Below are 18,895 nucleotides of genomic sequence, written 5' to 3'. Positions count from 1 at the left end.
GAGAATGTTTTAAACTTTCTGTTTGAAACATTGTTAGTAAGACACAGTTTACAGTTCAAACCTAAATGAGAAAAAAAAGAACAATACTTTTTTTCATTACTGGTAGAGGAATCCTATCTTGGTGTACACAACCTGCTACCTTAGAGCTTCTCCCCTAACAAGGGTGGTTTGCTTTTCTGTTTCTGTTTTTGGGAGGGTTATTATCTAAAATAATATTACAAAAAACTAGTGTTTTTTTCTTGTTTCTGTTGTACCAAACCCGTACTGAACCATGTTACCAAAACTGAAGTACATACACAACCGTGATTTATGTGTATAGTTAAACACCTACATACAACACAACCTCAAAGCGGGATGTTGATTGACTAAATAAACAGCCAGGGAAATCATTCTTTTTGCGGAACTTAAACTATAATCCACCGATTGCCATTAGAGTGAAAGGGATTTCTTCTCATGCCTCCAACTGTACAGTGTCAGTATTTGGGTATTTTTGAGTTATTTTCAGAGTTTATTTTGAGTTAGGCTTATTGGTTCTGTTTTATTTCTTGTTGTTTCTGTTTAGTTTTATGTTGTGGGTTCTCGTGTAGTTTTTGTTCTGTGTGCCCTCTGCGTCCCCCGTCACTATTCACCTGTCCTCAGCTCAGCACTTGTTTACCTGCCACACCCATCTGCACCTGTCCAGAGTTTGTAATCAGTCACCTGTGTCCACTTACTAATCACCCTCACTCTATATAACCGGTTCCTCAGCCTCCGTTTCTCAGTGGATTGTTGTTGCATACACGCACTGTCTGGATTTCCTTGTGTTGCCTTTCCCTTGTTCCCTGCAGTCTGTAAGTATTTTGTTAGTTTTTGCTGCCACGTCAACTCCTTTTGTTTTTGTCCTTTAAAAAATAAATTAGTTTTCTTTGGAGCTCCTCAGTGTCTGTCTGCATTTTGGGTTCAACCAACTTAAATCTGACATACTGTAAACCATAGACTAACCAAACGATACCAACAGACTTTTCTGTTCCTGGAACCACATGACCAGCAGGGCTGAGGAAAAGAAATTTCAAGCTTTAATACTCCCCATTTTAACTGATAAGACATAGCTCATTTATGTCATGGTGAAAATGCATTACGGTTCTCGGGTGCCATCTGTTTGGTGTTCGCTGATCACATTTCCCCTATTACAAGTACTTGAGGCACCTAATTAAAAGCTTCAAATGAAGTTGCAAAAAGTCTCTACAGCTGGTGAGGCGGGCAGCACTGACTGAAGAAGTTCAGCTGAGGGGCAAAAGGGTCTGAAGTTTGTGGTGACAAGTTTGAAATGTGCAGGTAAATGTCTTGTTCAAAGCTGGACAGGAGGAAATGGACATGTCCTAATGGAACATGGGAAGAGTGGGCTGTCTTTGACCTGTTATGTGGGAGATGCTCTTTGAACTGTGGCATTTGGGTGCAACGGATTTTATATTGACAATATAAACACACATACAGAGAACCCTGCCTGAAAGGGACTTGCAGACACACAGATAAAGTCCAAACACAGGCAATCACATTATTGCCTGCCTTTCAGCGATGACAACAGTCATTGAGCAGAGAGTGTGGAAAAGCAGGCAAAAGTCAGTGTCCAGGCTAGGCTCATGGCTAGCTAAATGATGGCCTGTTTTTTTTAAAATCACTTTTCACTGACATGGCTTTTTGAGAAATGCTAGTAGGATTTTGTAGTTATTGCCCACTGCAAACTATTGATGATTATTTGATAGAACATCACTTCAAAAATGACCAAACTATCTCTTTAAATCTATGACTGTCGAACTCACAGTTTAGGTCAGGCAGTAGTTGTAAGCGATTCATGTGCATCACATGTCCAGTAAGTTGAGCAGCCCGTGTCTGATCTCTGTGAGATAAATGTATGTTTCACTGAGGCCCCGGAACACGTCAAGTGCATTACAGCCCATTTCAGGCTGCACTGCTTGAGAGGTTGAGGCATATGAGAATCTGACGGATGTAATGAACAGGGCTTTAACTCCCGGTTTTTACACTGTTTTCTGCAGCCAAAATGCATTGTACCTTAAGAGTTACCCCAAGGCTCGCTAACTCTGTGAGTCATTGACATACCAGTGACTCTGACTGCACAGTCAATTACACATCTACCTTTCATGGGACAGGAGCAGAAGACAGGGAATAAGTTCATCCATGCATTCAATCTACAGCAGCCATGCCTTCAGCAGAGGTGAAACCCATATGCAGACAGGAGAGACAAGAGGATATTAGGCTAGTTTTTTTGTTCTATGTGGAGAATAAAGGTTAATAACAGTCCTTTCCTGTGTCATATTTGACATGACCAGTCATCGCAGTAATTACAATCATTACACTCCAAAAGATGTCTAGTTATCCCTCTTAAACACAGGCCACACAAAGGAAATCAATTATTCAATCAGAGCTCTCCCATTCATCCCTGCCTGAGTTCACTTAATTTTGGGCCTGGGTGAATCTGCCGCAAATAAACCCCACGACTGCAGAAGAAAAGACGAACAGGCCCCTAATTTGTACGCTTTCAGGCGGTCAATCACTTTTCAAAGGAATGCAAGCTTATTCTGACAATCAGGCCGACGTGAATGGGAATGGGTTTCATCTGCTCCTTTACATAAGTTATCTGGTGATAAAGAGGGCAGACGAAGGGAGGGGAGGGGGGGCTTTCTGTCGACATGTACAGCCTGTGGCCCCCTCCGCTCTTGCGCTCAGCCCCCTCTCTTCTTTCTCTCATCCCCCTTTCACCTCATCTCTCACCCATCCTCCGCTCTTCATCTTGCCCGTGCCCACTAGGATTGGCAGCATGTAATTTAAAAGCATGGGCACAAAGACCAAATGCCAAGCCCATAATGGAAGCTGGTTGCGCTCTGATTTAAATGGGCTTCTCTGCGAAGGGCCCAGGGCCTGTAATTAAGATCACTGGGACAAAGGAGATGAGACAGTCTTACAATGCAGTCGGGACCTGGTTGAAGAAGAGGGAGTGAAAATATCAAGTCCTTGCACCAAAAATGGAAGAGATTTTTTTTTTTCACTAAACTAGATCTTTACTAGTTATAACAGGATAAAGTTGAAGTGAAAGGATATTTTGGTCATTTTGAGGTGGGGATCTGTGTCAAACTTATGACCAAATAATATTTTACCTGTAGTTCTTTGACCTCACTTTCGAGATACAAAGTTACAGGACAGGACAAGCTAATGGTTAGTTAGCCAGTCCAGGCAGGGCCAAGACCAAAGTGGATTAATGGCATCTTAAAACAATAATTTTTCAAATTGGCCCATGCAAACATTGTTTCATAAACCTTTGCAATGATGTCATTTTTGCTATACATACCAATTTACATAAAATTTAATTGTTATTTGGAAGCGCAAATAACAGCAGCAGCTAGCTGCAAATCTTCTTGCAGGAATTTTCCAAAATTTCTGCCATAATAATCAAGCAATGCAATGCAATGCAATTGGAGTTGTTTTAAGACAGTGGCAATCTGCTTTGGAGGGGAGTTCGCTTGTACGGGCTAAATTTAGCTCATCAATAGGGTCCGAGAGGACTTATTTTCAAAGCAAATATTATTATATTATATTTAAATATTATTATTATTAAAACCATCTTCCAAAAAATCTTCAACATTGCTGTCAAGTTTGCATTATGTGATTATTTTGGCACGGAAGGGCCCCAGGCAACACAGGAAATGCTACCGCTAGCTGCTGCTGCTTTTGGCACTTGCAAAAAACCATAGGATTCGAAGTGAATTTAGAGACTGATGTTTTAGGATGGCAGGAATTCACTTTGATCTTGGTTGCATCAGACTAGCCTTTAACTTGGAAGTCCCGTCAGAATGAAACTCCATTTCTTCAAACTGAAGCTGTTCAAAGAGCTACAACAGGTAAGATATTCAAAGTTCATACCTTTTTACACAGAATGACACTCCAAAATGGCCTAAATATCCCTTTAAACCCAGAAAGTTACAACTTGTCTGTGTTGTTTCTGTCTTGGGATCATCTGATGAATGAACATGCACTGTTACTGTCCGTTCATTAAAATGACAACATGGACATGTAGTTGAAATTAGGCTCGGCTAACTTTCAAGGATCCACCACAGAAGATGCATCTCTTTGATTACTTATGGAGGATGTCACATTGCAAAGAGCAGCTCAACTTCACAGAGAATTACTATCACTGAGCACCAACTCCATCAGCATTCCTGTAGGGATATTTGATCAATCTGAATGATGAAAAGACTATGAGAGGCCTTCATACCCGGATAGAAGGCTGGAAGTTTCGTCCTCCACATCCATACACCCGCCATCACTCTCTCTTGAGCATTTTCTGTTCCCGAGGACACACTTTCGCGCCTGGTGCTCTGGGTGGTTGTGTGTTCAGACCTTTTTCCGTTTAATTAGATTTGTTAAAACAATTTTTGGAGTGCTTTATTCGGTAAAAGCTCTCAGGGGTTAATATCCGCAGAACACTTCTGTTCAGCTTCTTTTCACCAATGGAGCATAAATTATTTAAATTATTCAGAATTGTGCGACCTTTTATCTCACCCCCTTTGAAGGCAGCAAATTAAAAATGCAAATGGGCTAACTAATTAATATGCAAATTCATTCATTCCCAGTTAACAATTAGCAATTAAACCTGCAGTGTCTGGAAAGAGCACTGACAAAATTAGCAACTTATTTTTTCATTTAAAAATAGTCCGTATGAAAAAAAAAAAAAGGAAATTGATTGAGGAACTGACTTTTACTGACAACCACCTGTCTTGATATAAACAAAATTAATAGGATGTCATGTAGTAGACACAGAAATGTGACTGCAGTCGTGTTGTAACAGAAATTTCTGCCATTTGTTCTCGGTTTGGTTGCAAGACTTTCATAACTCAATCAAACGTTAATTGAAACATCAAAAAGTCTGAGAGAAATTCTGTGAGTGTGTGTGAGGGGATTTTTGTAAAAGCAGGAAAAAAAGCAACAGTCAGATGAAGAGTCAGGCAGGCTGAGATGCAGAGTTACCTCATTACATAACTCAGATTGATAGCAGGTCCTAGTTTTTATAGCTATGGACAGAAATCCAGAGCAAAGGAACACCAGCAGAAAACCATAAAACATAGATAGCTGTCAAACAGCTTCCTATTTCCTTCAAGGCGCTCAAACGCAATCACACCACTATCTTCTATATTACACCTTATGATACCTAATGTTACAAACTCGACATCAATCATGCATGCCAAGCACCGACTGTCTCTCCAGTGTCTGAATTTAACCAGATCCAGATCCTTTGATGCGATAGCGGGAAGGTGCAAGGGCCGGGAGGCGTGAACCGCACCTCCTCGTAAAAGTTATCTGTGATACACAGAGCTGGGCTGGAGGGGTGGGGTTGGGTGGGGGTGTGGGGTGTTGGGGGCCTGCCTCATGCAGAGAGCGTTGCAGCCATTCAGCCACGAACATACAAAGTGATGCATGCGCGGAGATCCCTGTCAGCTGCGGGGCTGTGACAATAGAGGTCAGGCAGTCAGTCAATCAGGGAAACAGGAAGTGGAAAGAAAGGGAGCAAGAGGAAGATTTGTCCTTTTTTGATTAACAGCCCCAGCTTAGAGTCCCTGTGAGTGACCAAGTTCACTTCATTTACAGTCTTAGGAAAAAAAGGGAGAACATATTTCTTCAATTTTAGAGCTTGATGTATCAGTGCATGATAAAGATTATTCAAATGTAATCTCAAGTATGCAAAGACACACAACACAGCCCACCACCATGTTGATATTTATTAAATAAAAACCAAAAAGGAAAACCTGCGTGTGGAATATTAAGTCTACCCATGATGCTTCCATTAGATTTAGGAGAGAAGCAGAGCCTGATGCTGGTGATCAAATGCACTTGATTATCTAATCATCCATAAAGGGTCACTTGTGTAAGAGAAAGTTTGGGCAGTTTGCTACACTGGACCATACAGGTGTGTGTTGACACAGTGACAAGGAGATCAGATCAACTAAAAAAGAAATGAATCAAAGTGTTGCAATGATCCAGTCAAAGTCCAGACCTCAACATGACTGAAATTGAAAATTTATTTCATAAATAACGACGGAAACCATGGAAACTGTTGTGTCTTTTTTGTTCACTTAAGGTTTGATTTGAAAAAACACCTTAGCACCTGGTCAAGACAAGCTAATTTTATTAGGTCCTGTAACGTAAACCCCTTAAATCTGAAAGAGGGTGGACTTTTTCTACTGTATCAGCCAGCAACTTCTACAGCGACACAATCATCACCTTTTGACAAACGCTCGGTGACTGCCGTGCCTTTAAACGCGATTCTTGTGTTTCATTAACTTGCATTAAGTGCCCACGTCCCCTGACACTTGAATGCTATATTGCCAAAGATGGCTCATATATTATTTATTGCAGTTTAATATTGTTTTTGAATATTTGTGGTGCCTTTAGGCCTGACTTGCAGTCACGTGATGCGTTTTAATTTCTCTTTGGAATTGACTTTCTTTGGCTTTGAGTGCCGTTTGATTAAAAGAATGTTCTCGCATAAAAATTTAAACAAACATGAGGTTATTCTCTGTGCCGCAGCTGTTTCGTACAATATCTTTAGATTGGACTCACGTTTTTTATTTAAATCGCATCCTAATTGAATTATTTTCTAGTTCGTGTATTGCAGCCTTGTTTTTGTTGTTCCATTTGTGAACATCTTACCTAGCTGACCACCGTGCTTGTGACACCCCGCGGCGCTAATTCACTTGCTGATTTTCATATACTGCTAATGTGCTAGCAACTGCATAATTGCTGCTCCCCTCGCAAGACACTCCACATGCATCTCTTTATCCGCTCATTCGTGGAATAAATAGAACTAAAACACAAGAAATGCAGCAAAGAGCCTCTTTCAAGCAAATAGGCTGGGGGTGGGGGAGATAATTAATTCTGAGATTAATGTACTGTAGCAGTGGTGTGTTATTAAAACGCTATTTTTAAATTACAGCTCAGAAAGCACCCCCTTGGGATTAAGAGTGTTAGCCACTGATCTCTGCTTAAGTTATAGATGGAAAAGGAAGGGGGGTATATTTAACATGCCCAGGTCCTATCTTATGGCTCGTGCTGTGGGCTGACACTGAAAATCTTTTTGGCGTTTTCTCTTTTTTTTTTTTTAACCACCTTAGAGACTCAATAGAAAGCCTAGAGTTCCTTTATCAGTGGAGCTGGAGCTTGTGCTTTTCACTTAGTATTTAGAGTGTTTGATAGGCGAGGGCCACTGCTGGTTTACAAGTGGCGTTTGATTAATGAATCTTGCTGGGTCTATTGTAAAACAATTGTTTGCGGAGCAAGGGAATGTTGGGAGGTTGTTGTAAGATAGATGACAGATCTTCTGCTAATTTACCACATAAATGTTCAGATCTCAGTGTGGAGCGTGTGCTGGTTAAAGGACCAAACAATCTTGACAAAGCACGGGTTTTACTACTATGATTTTAGACATGATTTCTGTTGGCTTGGTAACATTTTAGGTCAATGTGGCCAATTTAGCGTAACAACTTCTAATGAGGTGAAAGAAATCTAATTCTTTTTTTTTACACTGAATAGTTAGCTACATGAATTAAACCACAGAAATTAAATGACATTTAGTTTGAAAACAAACTTCAGGTCTTTTAAAGTGGGCTTCTGTGGAAGGGTTATAACCCATGTCATAGTGAGGCAGCAGATGGACACACAGGACCCAACACAGATAAAAAATTTAAGGTGTTCATTTACAAGAACTTATAACATCAAATGGATGGAGATAGTTTTAGGAGATAAGTATTAGTTTTTCATTTGAAGACTGTATTATCAGATCATCAGTAATGTCTGGAAAGGATTTTCAGCTTCTTGTTTTCTGTCTTTTTTCCAGGTGAGATGAAGGGAAGCTAGGATCCTGGTGTCCAAGGATGAGAGGAGAAGATCACAGTGGAGAGTGGGCAGGTAGGTGAGTTGCACGCAAGTTCTTTGTCTTTATAGGAATTGATCAGCAGCATGGGGTTGCTTTCCAGTCATCTGAGCACGGGATGAGATACGGTGAAGGTATGATCTGGCGTCGGATCATCATCTGATGACGTCTGAGTCAATCTTATGAGGCAGCTGCTTGATGAGCTCATTGGCTACAGGTGAGATGGTGAGATGGCCAGAAAAGGGTGTGAATTAGAACCAGCAAGGGCAGAACAGAGGTTCTGCCAGCCCACAGGTCCACCTGGGGAAGAGAAAGGGAGTAAATCTGGGGGCAGACAGGAACCCTTACAGAACAACTAATATCTTACCTTTTCTAGATTTTTGAACAGGCTCTGTTTGGGGATATAGAGCTTAACTCTGACTTGATTCTTGACCTAATGGTTAGTCTGAACTTTGGTCAAAACCAAAGTGCATCGCTACCATCTTAAAACAACTACAAGTTTTATTTTTGTAACATTTCATGCAAATGCTATTTTAAATTTTTTAATATTGCTGTCAAGTTGACATTGTACAGTTATGTACATAGTATTCTGTGTTTTTTTTGCAAGTGCAAATAGCAGCAGCAGCTACAGCTTATCAATCTGTCAATAATGTGTCTCTATGTTCCTGCTCATTTCCAAATAGATCTTATAAAAATCTTTCAAAACTAATTATATTTATGGGTCAACTAAACACTTTTAAAGACAGAAAATGAACTCGATTACATTAAGTCAATTCACTGGGCTGAATCAATTTCATTTGTGATACACATTTATTGTAAAAAAAAAGGAGCTTTTTAAGAGACTTGGTAAAACCTCACACAGCTTAGTAACAGGTGGCATCTGTAACAAATAATTTTAATGAAAATATTTGTTCTTTTATGACAGGCCTGTTAATTTAATGTATGTACAAGCTTTATTTATATTTTGCTGACTTCCCTTCTTTCTTTATGAATGTGATTTGTTTCTTGGACTCCAGCTCCAGCCATTTTACATGAATGTGAACATATTAGGAGTCAGAACACTTACTTACTGACTTACTAAGTTGAAAACCAGCTTTATAGCCTCACTGAGCATGATCGCCACACTTGGGGTTAGTTAAGGTGGATCTCATAAGAAAATCCTGGATATACTGAACCTGCATTGGAGTTCAAGCCCCTGGTGAAACGTGTAACACAAAACAAAACAACAATAACAAAAAAGACAAACAAAAACCAAAACAAAAACAAGAGAAACAACTCAAAGAAAACCTACAGACTATGACAGACTGTCACATCTAAAGTCGTTCAAATTCAGTTTTCATTACCTGATTTACTTTTATCATTAAAACAAAGAAACAACAGAGCCTGTTTTCCCAACTTCAAAAGTACTGAACACATCAAAAGTCCAGTAAAAACAATATTGTACAGATCAAAGCATGCTGAATCATTTTGCTCTAATTAGAAACTTAGTAAAAGGTAAGCATATAAACATGATCGGTTAATAAATATTTTGGATTCGCATAGAAAAATTCAAGTATTTGATTTCACAAAAACACATGACAAGATATAAATAAAAGTATGTGAACATTATATCACACTCAGATGACTTATCAGGATAGGGCTCATTATAAATGGGGTGGGGGTGCTGAAGAGAATCCCTGGTCTCCTGGTCCCCAAGGACCTGTCAGCTCAGCATCAAAGATCCTTTAAGGAAACCTGTCATGTTCAGCTTCAGTCAAGAAGTTAACTGACCAGCCAGGAATAGGGAATATGACACATGACAGAATAACAAACAACACTGCCACACCTAAAACCCCAGGACCTACTTATAAAGCTCTGAAAGGCAAGACGTCAGTGAAGTTCTATGGTAGAGGAACAATTAATTACTATTACAGATTAAAGTTAATCTGCAATGTATGGTTCTTTGTGTCTATTTATCTCCAGCCACCACAAAGGGCGGGCAATCAGGTAAATGCCTCTGTGTGTGTTTGTTTGTCTGTCTGTTAGCAAAATATTCAATTCAAGCCATCCACCTCAGCCAACTAATCTTAAAAAATGACAACAACATCAAGAACATGGCTATAACTCATTCAGTTCTACAGCTATTGAGCTAAAATCCTATGTGGTAGTGGCTCAGAGTCATCCCCAACACATACGTCAAGCATTGTCAAATTGTGCAAGCCATTTGCTTAAAACTTTGACATCAACTGTTACTCTGTCTGAACCCGTGGATGGAATTTAATGACACTTTGAGATGATGTACGTACATCTACAGCTGATAAACGTTTGTAGTCAACCCAATTTAAGATGGCCACCACAGTTAATCTTAAAAAAAATGTATAGTGCAGTCAATTGCACAGATATTGAGCTAAAGTTTAGTGTGGTAGTAGCTGAGAGTCATTCCCAACACATACTCCAAGTACTAACAGATCACACAAGATCTCACAATATTGCATGCAATCATGCAATATGTTATTTTTAATATTTGATCAAAAAGACTAAACCAAGATCATCTTGGTTTAAAACTCTGACATGAAAGGCAGCAGGGGATTTAATTTAATTCTGTTTAGTTTTTACTGCTGGTCATCCAAAAAAATCAACTTGGTCAATAAAATGTTAATACATATTACCACTGGATAAACAAACAAAAAAAAATAACCCATGAAATATGAACTAAATGTTTCTTTTAGAGGTGCAAACAAAACAGGTGTGTTCCTTTAACAACATCAACCATGTAATAAAATCAGATATCTTTTTATATATTTACTGTTGGGTGACAAAAAGTTACCAGGACTTGAAGCTGTAAAAGGTATTAAAAAAGACTGAATGGTGTGGGTGGGGGGGTGTCTGAATGAGATGACCACAACATGAAAGAGATGGTGTCATTCGGTGTGTTTATGTGTGCTCGTCAGGCCTTGTGTCTGTGGGTGTTATGTTCTGTTTTTAACATTGGCAGTGAGTGTTTTGCACCTGTGGCTGCTGGCAGACCATCCGGTGCGCCGCGGCTCCGGAGGGACCTTGAAGCCGGTCGCAGTGGGAGAGAGGATCTGTCCTGCTAACCGTAATTAGCACAGGCCTGTTGATTCACTGATAATGAGAGAGAGTTCATTAGCGCCACTCTAATTGCTGCCTACTTCACCAACGCCGCAGCCATGCCAGACCCAAAACCCTTTGCTTTCTAAAAAGAAAAAAAAAGTTTGTCCGTCTATCACATTAGTAATGCTAAAAAGAAAGGAAAAAAACATAACTTTTCATCACACTGTAGTGGAAGCAGAAAAAAGACTGAAATACTGTGCGCAAAATTATTATTCGAGTATTCCAAACTTTGCATTTTTTTTAAAAAAAGGGTTGGCCCCTAATTCTGTTAGATAATATGAAATCATTTTATTTCCTGCACTAATGTACTCACAAAAATAAAAATTTCCTCTTTAAGTAAAAAAAACATTATCATCATCATAAAATGTAATATAGCTAGTTTTCCTCTGAGTTTTTGTTGTGAACTGCTTCCCCCATTGTTAAAACACAGGCAGCTTGCCAAAACTGCAGAAGACAAGTGACTGCAGCGCAGCTCGGCTCACAGCTGAGACACGCAGCCACAGTGTGTGTACTCTAAATCAAGAAACACGAGCTGAAAATCACAACATGCTGCACACACAACACATGCATCCAATAGGAAGTCAGCCGTACAAGATATAGTTCCCAGACAATAACCCAACTCATTTTTCTATTCACTGGCATTTTGATTTCATAACTTTTTGACCTGAATGGTAGCATTATTTTTATTCTGCAATTAATAGGAGTCTAGTTTGTCCAATTATAGTGCAGACGGTGTTGTTATTGGAGTAGATTCAGTGCCATCCAGGTCAAGCTAAACATGAGAGGTTAAGAAAAGCAGCCGTACGTTTTCGCTTCTTGAAATGCTTTTTCTCACAAAGGGAGGTGATTTTTTCCTCCTGAGGGGGTCAGCAGGATCAAGCATCTCATTAAATCTGGTTTTGTGTCATAAACCCATCCTCCTTGAGAGTGTTGCTGAGTCTGATATCCACCACCCTGTTGTTTGTTTTTACCAAACACAATATCCCAGTAAACTTCAGAACGAGCAAAACTTTCAGAAGAAAAACTAGTTCATCCTTAAGATGAAGTCTCAAGAGACGAGCTGGGCAATGCTGTATATGCAGTCCTGTGCAGAAAGGAGACCTTTAAATAAGGGGGACTAATTAACCACTCCAGAGGAGCATGGAACAGAACTGGGGAACCAGTTCCTGTCTCTAAAGTGACAGTAGCACGTTAGAGAAGTGTGAAAGAAAGAGTTTTGTTACAGCCTAAAAAGATGGTGGCCCACGACTCCATCAGTTAGTCATATATTCAAACAAAACCTTGATTAATTTAACCCAGTGTGGCCCATGTGATTTATATGTGATATAAGACTGGCTCAAAAAATAAACACTAATTTTGAGATAACCTGGATTTGAGGTAAATGTCTCAAGCCTGTATTGGTCAGTTACAGTAAAAAAAAGGAAACAGCTTGTCTTTAAAAATTAAATAAAAATAAATCCATTTGGCTTTTTTTCAGTTTTTAAGCCTCCTTAAACTGGATGACAACCCCACTACAGTCCTCAGGGCCTACACTCTTAGATTGTGTCTGGATCGTGGCAAATTTGAAAAACCTCCAATTATAACTCTGCTACACTTTTAGTACAAGCCAAATAGATTTTCTCTGCTATTTTCTCTGCTATTTTCTGCATATTCTGAACACTTTCTTTATACACCCGCCGTGGTACAGCTCTCAGACTGTGTCAGGACTCAGCTACGCACTTGAAGTTCTGTCCACACTACGTCCTCGGGTATTCCATCTGTGCTGGCTTGTTTCCATGACTCTGTCACGATTAGGGATGTAGCCTCGGCTTGAGGTCGGCATGACCAGTCCTGCATGAACGTAACCACGCTGGTCTGAGCAAGACCCATGTCACTTACACCATGATCTGTGATACCACCATGATGATAAACTCACTTCAGGAGTTTTTTGCATCGTGGACCTAACACGCTCGATTGGCAACAAGCTCTGAGTCCAACATGAGTTGAGTAAACTTTTGTGAAGTAACATGGATGTTTTTAAGAAAAGAGTGACAAACTAAACAAATGATCTCATGTAAAGTTGTCAGTTGTCTTCAAAATAGTTTGACATTACCGAGTTGTTTATTTGTCAAAAAAATGCTATGAAATGCACCAGTCTGGCTAGCCATTAACTTGACTCCTGTTTGCGGACTTCCTTTGCCTTGTCCATACTCTGTTCTCAATGACAGATGACAGATAAGATACTAACTACTGATAACCATTCGACAGAACAGCACTTTGAACTAGCTAAACTATTTAATATCAGCTACAGAAACCATGTTTCCAAAGCTTTGAATAAATTAGGATCTTACCTAAACGCTAAGATCTTGATATTTGAAGCTTGTCAGAGACTTTTCTCCTTCACCCAGCTGACTAAATTGTATCATTTATGTTAATAAATGCTCATTCACCAGGATGGAAACATATAAAAGTGAATCACTCGTGGTTGCTTTTCTAAATATGTGTAAACTTTGGAAAAATGGGAGATAATGTTTTCCAAATAGTGTGTGAAATGTACATAAAGTTTGACTCAGGATACTGTATTTGTTGTAACGTGATGTCTGGCATTTCAATCAAACATGCATCATTCTACATTGCATACAAAGGTGTTTTATTTCATTTTGTTTATTTCTTTTAATTTCATAATCACACAACCACTTGTAAATATCAGTTCTGTGTGTGACAGCTGTGTTTGGTGCAAATTATTGTTAGCTTCAAACGGCTGTTTAGTGTGTTTTTATTTTGTTCATGTGCAAATTTACATCAACAGTCTCTGCGCCACTAAAGCTTCACACCCCCCAGAGCTGTGCGCTAGAGGGGCAGGTGAATGTAGTTAAAACAGTTTTACTGGAGGACATGATCAGGCTAATTGCTTGAAGAAACAGATCGATATAAAACTAATTGCTCCTGCAAGCAAACAAGAAAAGGCACAGCTTGCTGATTCAGCTCAAAGACGATCTCACTGACAGTTAAATTATATAACTATATCATTCTTAGACTTGTGTTGAGCCAAGTCTTGTAAACAATTTTGCCTGTCTCAAATTGAATCTTTCAGAGCCAAATATTACTTCAAGTGGATATAAAATAATTTCAACACAATCTGAAACAAAGACAAGTGCCATGAATTCAGGCAAAGTAAATAAAATCACACTGAGTGTCTTTAATGCAGAAAATTTTAACACGGTTTGATCTATCTCTTAGAACAGTTTAACTGTTTATTTACATCATAAAACAATGCCTTCTGATAAACCGTTATAAGAGAATTTAAATAAGAAATAAAGGGGTCCAAGCTGGACTTTCAAGTTATTGTTTAACTCCTAAATGCTGTGTTTAAAACATGCAAATGAAAGCCTGCAATGCCCACTCAGAGAAACACACAGTTTCAGCGCTCACCACCTTGCCATTGTTCTCCTGTCTGTGTTCACAGATCTGTGCTAATTGCAGCTCAGAGCTAAATGATGGTATTAAACTGTTGCTTCACATGACTGTTCTGATAAATGTGAGAATGTCAGGTTCAAAAGGCTGGAGAGAAACAAACCCAATCTTCTTTAAATACGCTTTGAGTTTATGTTAGACTTTTCCCCCCCAAAACTGCCATTTTAATTTCCAACTTGACTGTATATTCACTGCCAACAGCAATCTCTGGGCTGTTTTTATTAGTCGCCTTTCATGAGCTCATATTTACATTTTATATTGCTAGCTCTAGAAGTATGGCCAAAACTTGGTTACTATCAAGCAACCTCCTTTTATATTATTAAAGGAGGAATTTAGAGTTTGCAACTCAGGAAGAGAATATTTTAAATACCTGCTTTGGTGGTTCCTTTGGATTCTCATTAATTTTTTTTGAAAGTTAAAAAAATAATATAACATTCTATTATACACAGTACTCCAATTTGTACTGTGCAACAAATTACATAAGAGACCAGTTAGACCAAATTAGTAACTAGCTGCTGGAGAAAGATAAAAGCCATGTGAAAACTGAACAAATGTTTGGTCTGGTTAACAGAAGGATGAATCCAGCTTTATAAGGCTAAAAGTGGGATTCTGTGGACAGGTCATGAACAGTTGTTATCTTAACTGTTGTAGATAACTCTTTGAACAGTCTCAGTTTAAAGATTGGCAAACTAATGGCTAATCCAAGTGCAGCCAGGACCAAAGTGGATTGTTGCCACATTAAAACAACTACAGTGTCAAATGTTTTATAGCAATTTATGCAAACATTTTATAAAACTACTGGTAATTATTGGATATACACCTACAACTGATTAACCTTTGGACTCAGCTTAGGTTTACATGGCTACCATAGCTAATCAACTTTAGCAAACACAAAAATGGTCATAATTCGGTCAAATTTAAAGATACATAGCTAAAATATGTGGTGGTAGTAGCAGGGACTGTCCCCCAAGACATATTCTGAGTGCTAACAGATTGTGCAACATCTTTGTTTAAAACTGTGGCAAGGTGCTAGCAGATTTGCATTCTTTCAAGGAATGCTATTTTTTCCATTAGAAAATCTTTTTACTAGTCGTGATCTAAATTCATCATTGTTCCTTCGTTGCCCCAATGTCTAGCATGGGATCCATCACTCAATGTCTTTTGAGAATCTTCAGAGATGACAGCTAATATTTTTGGTAAAGCCTAATGATGAGAGAATATCAGGGAATGGACCTTGTGTCTTTTCAATTGCTGTTTGTTTATATGAAGATAAGCGTAAAAATCTATAAATCTTTGTCAGACTCAAACATAAAAATGCATGTTCAGACTGGTTCTTTAGATTGATGTTTCTGTAAAGATGGATGCATTACTCTAAAAACTTTGATCTAATTGTTGTGACGCTTTAATCTCTGAAGTAGTTTGCATCTTCTGGTCTCTAGAGAACACTTCATGTTCAACCACTGGAGATGGCTGAGCCGATAGCTGTAGGTATGTATGGAGGATGGAGGGATGACTAACCAGTACCATGGTAATATCCGTTAATGTTGTGTATTTCTACATAACAAGTGTCCATTCATGAGGCAATCTCACCTCAAGAGAGTGATCTGTCTCTTCACTTCCCCCTTCCAAGAGGTTGAGGCTTTATCAGTGAGGCCGTGATGAGTTCTCAGCAGACACCCACTCTGTATGGGCGCTGAGTGAGCATGCATTTAAATGAACCCTCTCTCTTCCTTTGCCTCCTACTACACAAGGATTTCTAAACTCCCTCTCTTGTCAAGCACTACATCAAACACAATAACAACAACAGTCCCGGCCCTTCTTTACCCCCTCCCCTCCATTCTCTACCTTCTTCTTTAAGTCATTCTCTTCACTGACATTTTACTTTCTTTGGTCCACATCACCAAAGACTCGTTTCATCTCCTTTTCATGATGGACTCATCTACATTTTTTTTTAAAAAGGACCTTACGTCATATTTGAGGTGGTTGCTGCCATCTTTCAAACCACAAAGTTGAAAGCCATCACACTTAACCCACTTGTTTCTTGTCTTTCTTTTTTTTATTATTATTTTTTTTCTCCTCAGATTTTAGAACCAGAAGGTGAGAGACAACATCCTGGTGATCACAGCATCAAAGCTGCCAGTCAGCCCTGAGGCTGGTGCATCCATCTCGAGGTGAATTACTGCACTATGAGCGCCTTTTTCACTATGGGCATTGCTTTGTAAGGGGAAGCACATCAATAACTCATCTAAATACTATAAGAAACACAATTACCTGCCCTTGTTGTACAAATAACAAAAAAAAAACAAAAAATGACTCCAGATTTAACCAATCTTTCTTTTTTTTTTTTGCCTCGAACCGTGTATAAAACATTCATGAAAACTTAGATCTGTCTGGTGGATTTTTCTGTGATTACGTTGTTAAGAATCTTCTAAGAATCCACCTGGCTTGCAATTTTAGTTTTTCAGGTCAACCTTGACAAAGTTACTAACAGAAACACCTCAGCCTTCACGTACACATTGGTATAAAGCATGCGCAGAAAAGGACAAAGGCAATACCAGGCCACAGGTACATCTACCAAGGCAACTGATGATTGGATTATCCCCCTTCACACTGGATGGTAACTACTCTCCGTTCAACCTTCATAACCTATTAAAACGTGGCTTGATTGTGGCACATTTGGAAACCTCCTTCAGTGTGAAGGCAATCATGATGCCGCTACACTTTAAGTACTCACCAAATACATTTTTTCCTGCTATTTTCCATGACCCTGAGACGCTCTTCACCACGCTGTATAAGTCAGCCCTGGCTTGACTCTCTTAGACCATTTCAGGATGCAGCTATGAGGTAGAAGATGAAGCCCCCTCAACATCACAGATACAAGGTTCATTCTATGTTGTTTCCATGACCTTGTCATGATCACGGTTGTGGCCTATAGGCATGAGACTAAGGTGGCCAGTCCTGCTTCAAATTCAGAACGACCAAGCTGTGTTGCGGTGCGTGGGCCCTGCGTCAAAAATATGTTGCCACTAAGCTTCACTACACTTCACCCAGGACCCCAATATTCTGCCACCACAATAATAAACCACCATAACCTCACTTCGGAAGATTTGTGTATGCTCAAAACCCTCCACAACCTGTCACACATAATGGAGAACTCTCTGCATTTTTAATACTCGCCTGAAGACCCTACCAAGACTAAGCATAAACCATCCATTTTTTTTTTTACTTCTTAATGGGATCATCCACAGTAAAGGCGGCCTAAGCATCCAGTATTGTCCACACTCTGCAAACCAAACCATTTAAATCCTTAATGTGGGTTTACATGTTGTAGACAAACTAGTTGTAATAATCTTGTTATAGTTTAGATTTTATGGACTAGCAAAACAATTAGCATGTTTAATCCTTAGAGTGAATTATCCCATAATCAATGAAATTTGTTGTTAAAAATGAAAAATAATCTTCAAAGCTAATAAATAGTAGAGGAGTGGTGCCTACTGCAGCCATCATTGAATGAGAGGCAGGGTGCACTCTGGACAAGTTGCCAGTCCATCACAAGGCCATGTGAAGACACATGCACACCTATGATCAATTTAGAATCTAACATGTTTTGTACTGTTGGCGGAAACAAAGGTACCTGAGAAAAATCATGCTTGGACTAAAAAAAACATGCAAAGCCCAGCTGGGATTTGAATTTACATCAATGCAAACCACCTCCATCCCCACACAGCCCAAAATTTGACAAATTTTTAACAAACATATGGATTAAAAGGTAACATGTAAACAATGTATAGTTTTATATAAATAGTCTTAAAGGTTTGTCAGAATAATCTGGCTTTTATGAAAGATATAATTAAAGAGTGGTAAAAACTCAAGACCAACAACTTTGTAAAGGAAATACTTTGTCACAAAAATTCCATACACTATATTCCTGTGCAAGCAGGCAGCAACTTACACTGGATAAAAAAAGTCAGCTGCATTTTCTCATTACTTTTTTTACTCCTTTTTCTGGCCTTTGCTCAATGTGTTTACGCATCAAAAACTCATAGACAAAGTCTTTTGAGTGGCTTAGCTTATACATAGTCTCTTTACTGAACATTTTGAGCTTACACTGATAAATCCTGTAATGAAAAGCAGTCCAGTCCATCACTGTAATCCCTTTTGGCTGCATATCATTGAAATAATGTGATCATTAGCCATGTATTTTGCACCCATACATATATTCACATTACATATATATAAATATGGACATATAAAAACTAAAGACTGAAAAGTTTCTTAACCTAGACCAAACAAGATATGAGTATCTCGACTGACAGTTTATTGTATATAATTAACAAGTTTTACTGTTGGCTGGCAGCTTTTTCAGAGAAATGATAGATCATCTGAGGAGTTTCAGAAAACCTGAGAGTG

The 18,895-nt window shown here is 39.0% G+C and overlaps 1 long non-coding RNA gene across 1 annotated transcript; it reads right to left on the bottom strand.

Annotated features, from left to right (window-relative positions):
- Positions 1 to 7,099: 7,099 nt before the first annotated feature.
- On the bottom strand, positions 7,100 to 11,344 carry LOC119617978. The gene is made up of 2 exons (XR_005234496.1): positions 10,907 to 11,344; positions 7,100 to 8,218 (listed from the first exon to the last, which is right to left on the bottom strand). It is a non-coding gene; the product is annotated as an uncharacterized LOC119617978 (long non-coding RNA).
- Positions 11,345 to 18,895: the final 7,551 nt, after the last annotated feature.

Source organism: Kryptolebias marmoratus, linkage group LG19, assembly GCF_001649575.2.
Source record: "Kryptolebias marmoratus isolate JLee-2015 linkage group LG19, ASM164957v2, whole genome shotgun sequence".
Taxonomy (NCBI): domain Eukaryota; kingdom Metazoa; phylum Chordata; class Actinopteri; order Cyprinodontiformes; family Rivulidae; genus Kryptolebias; species Kryptolebias marmoratus.
The sequence above is the reverse complement of the archived record's forward strand: the minus strand, read 5'-3'. Positions and strand labels throughout refer to the sequence as shown.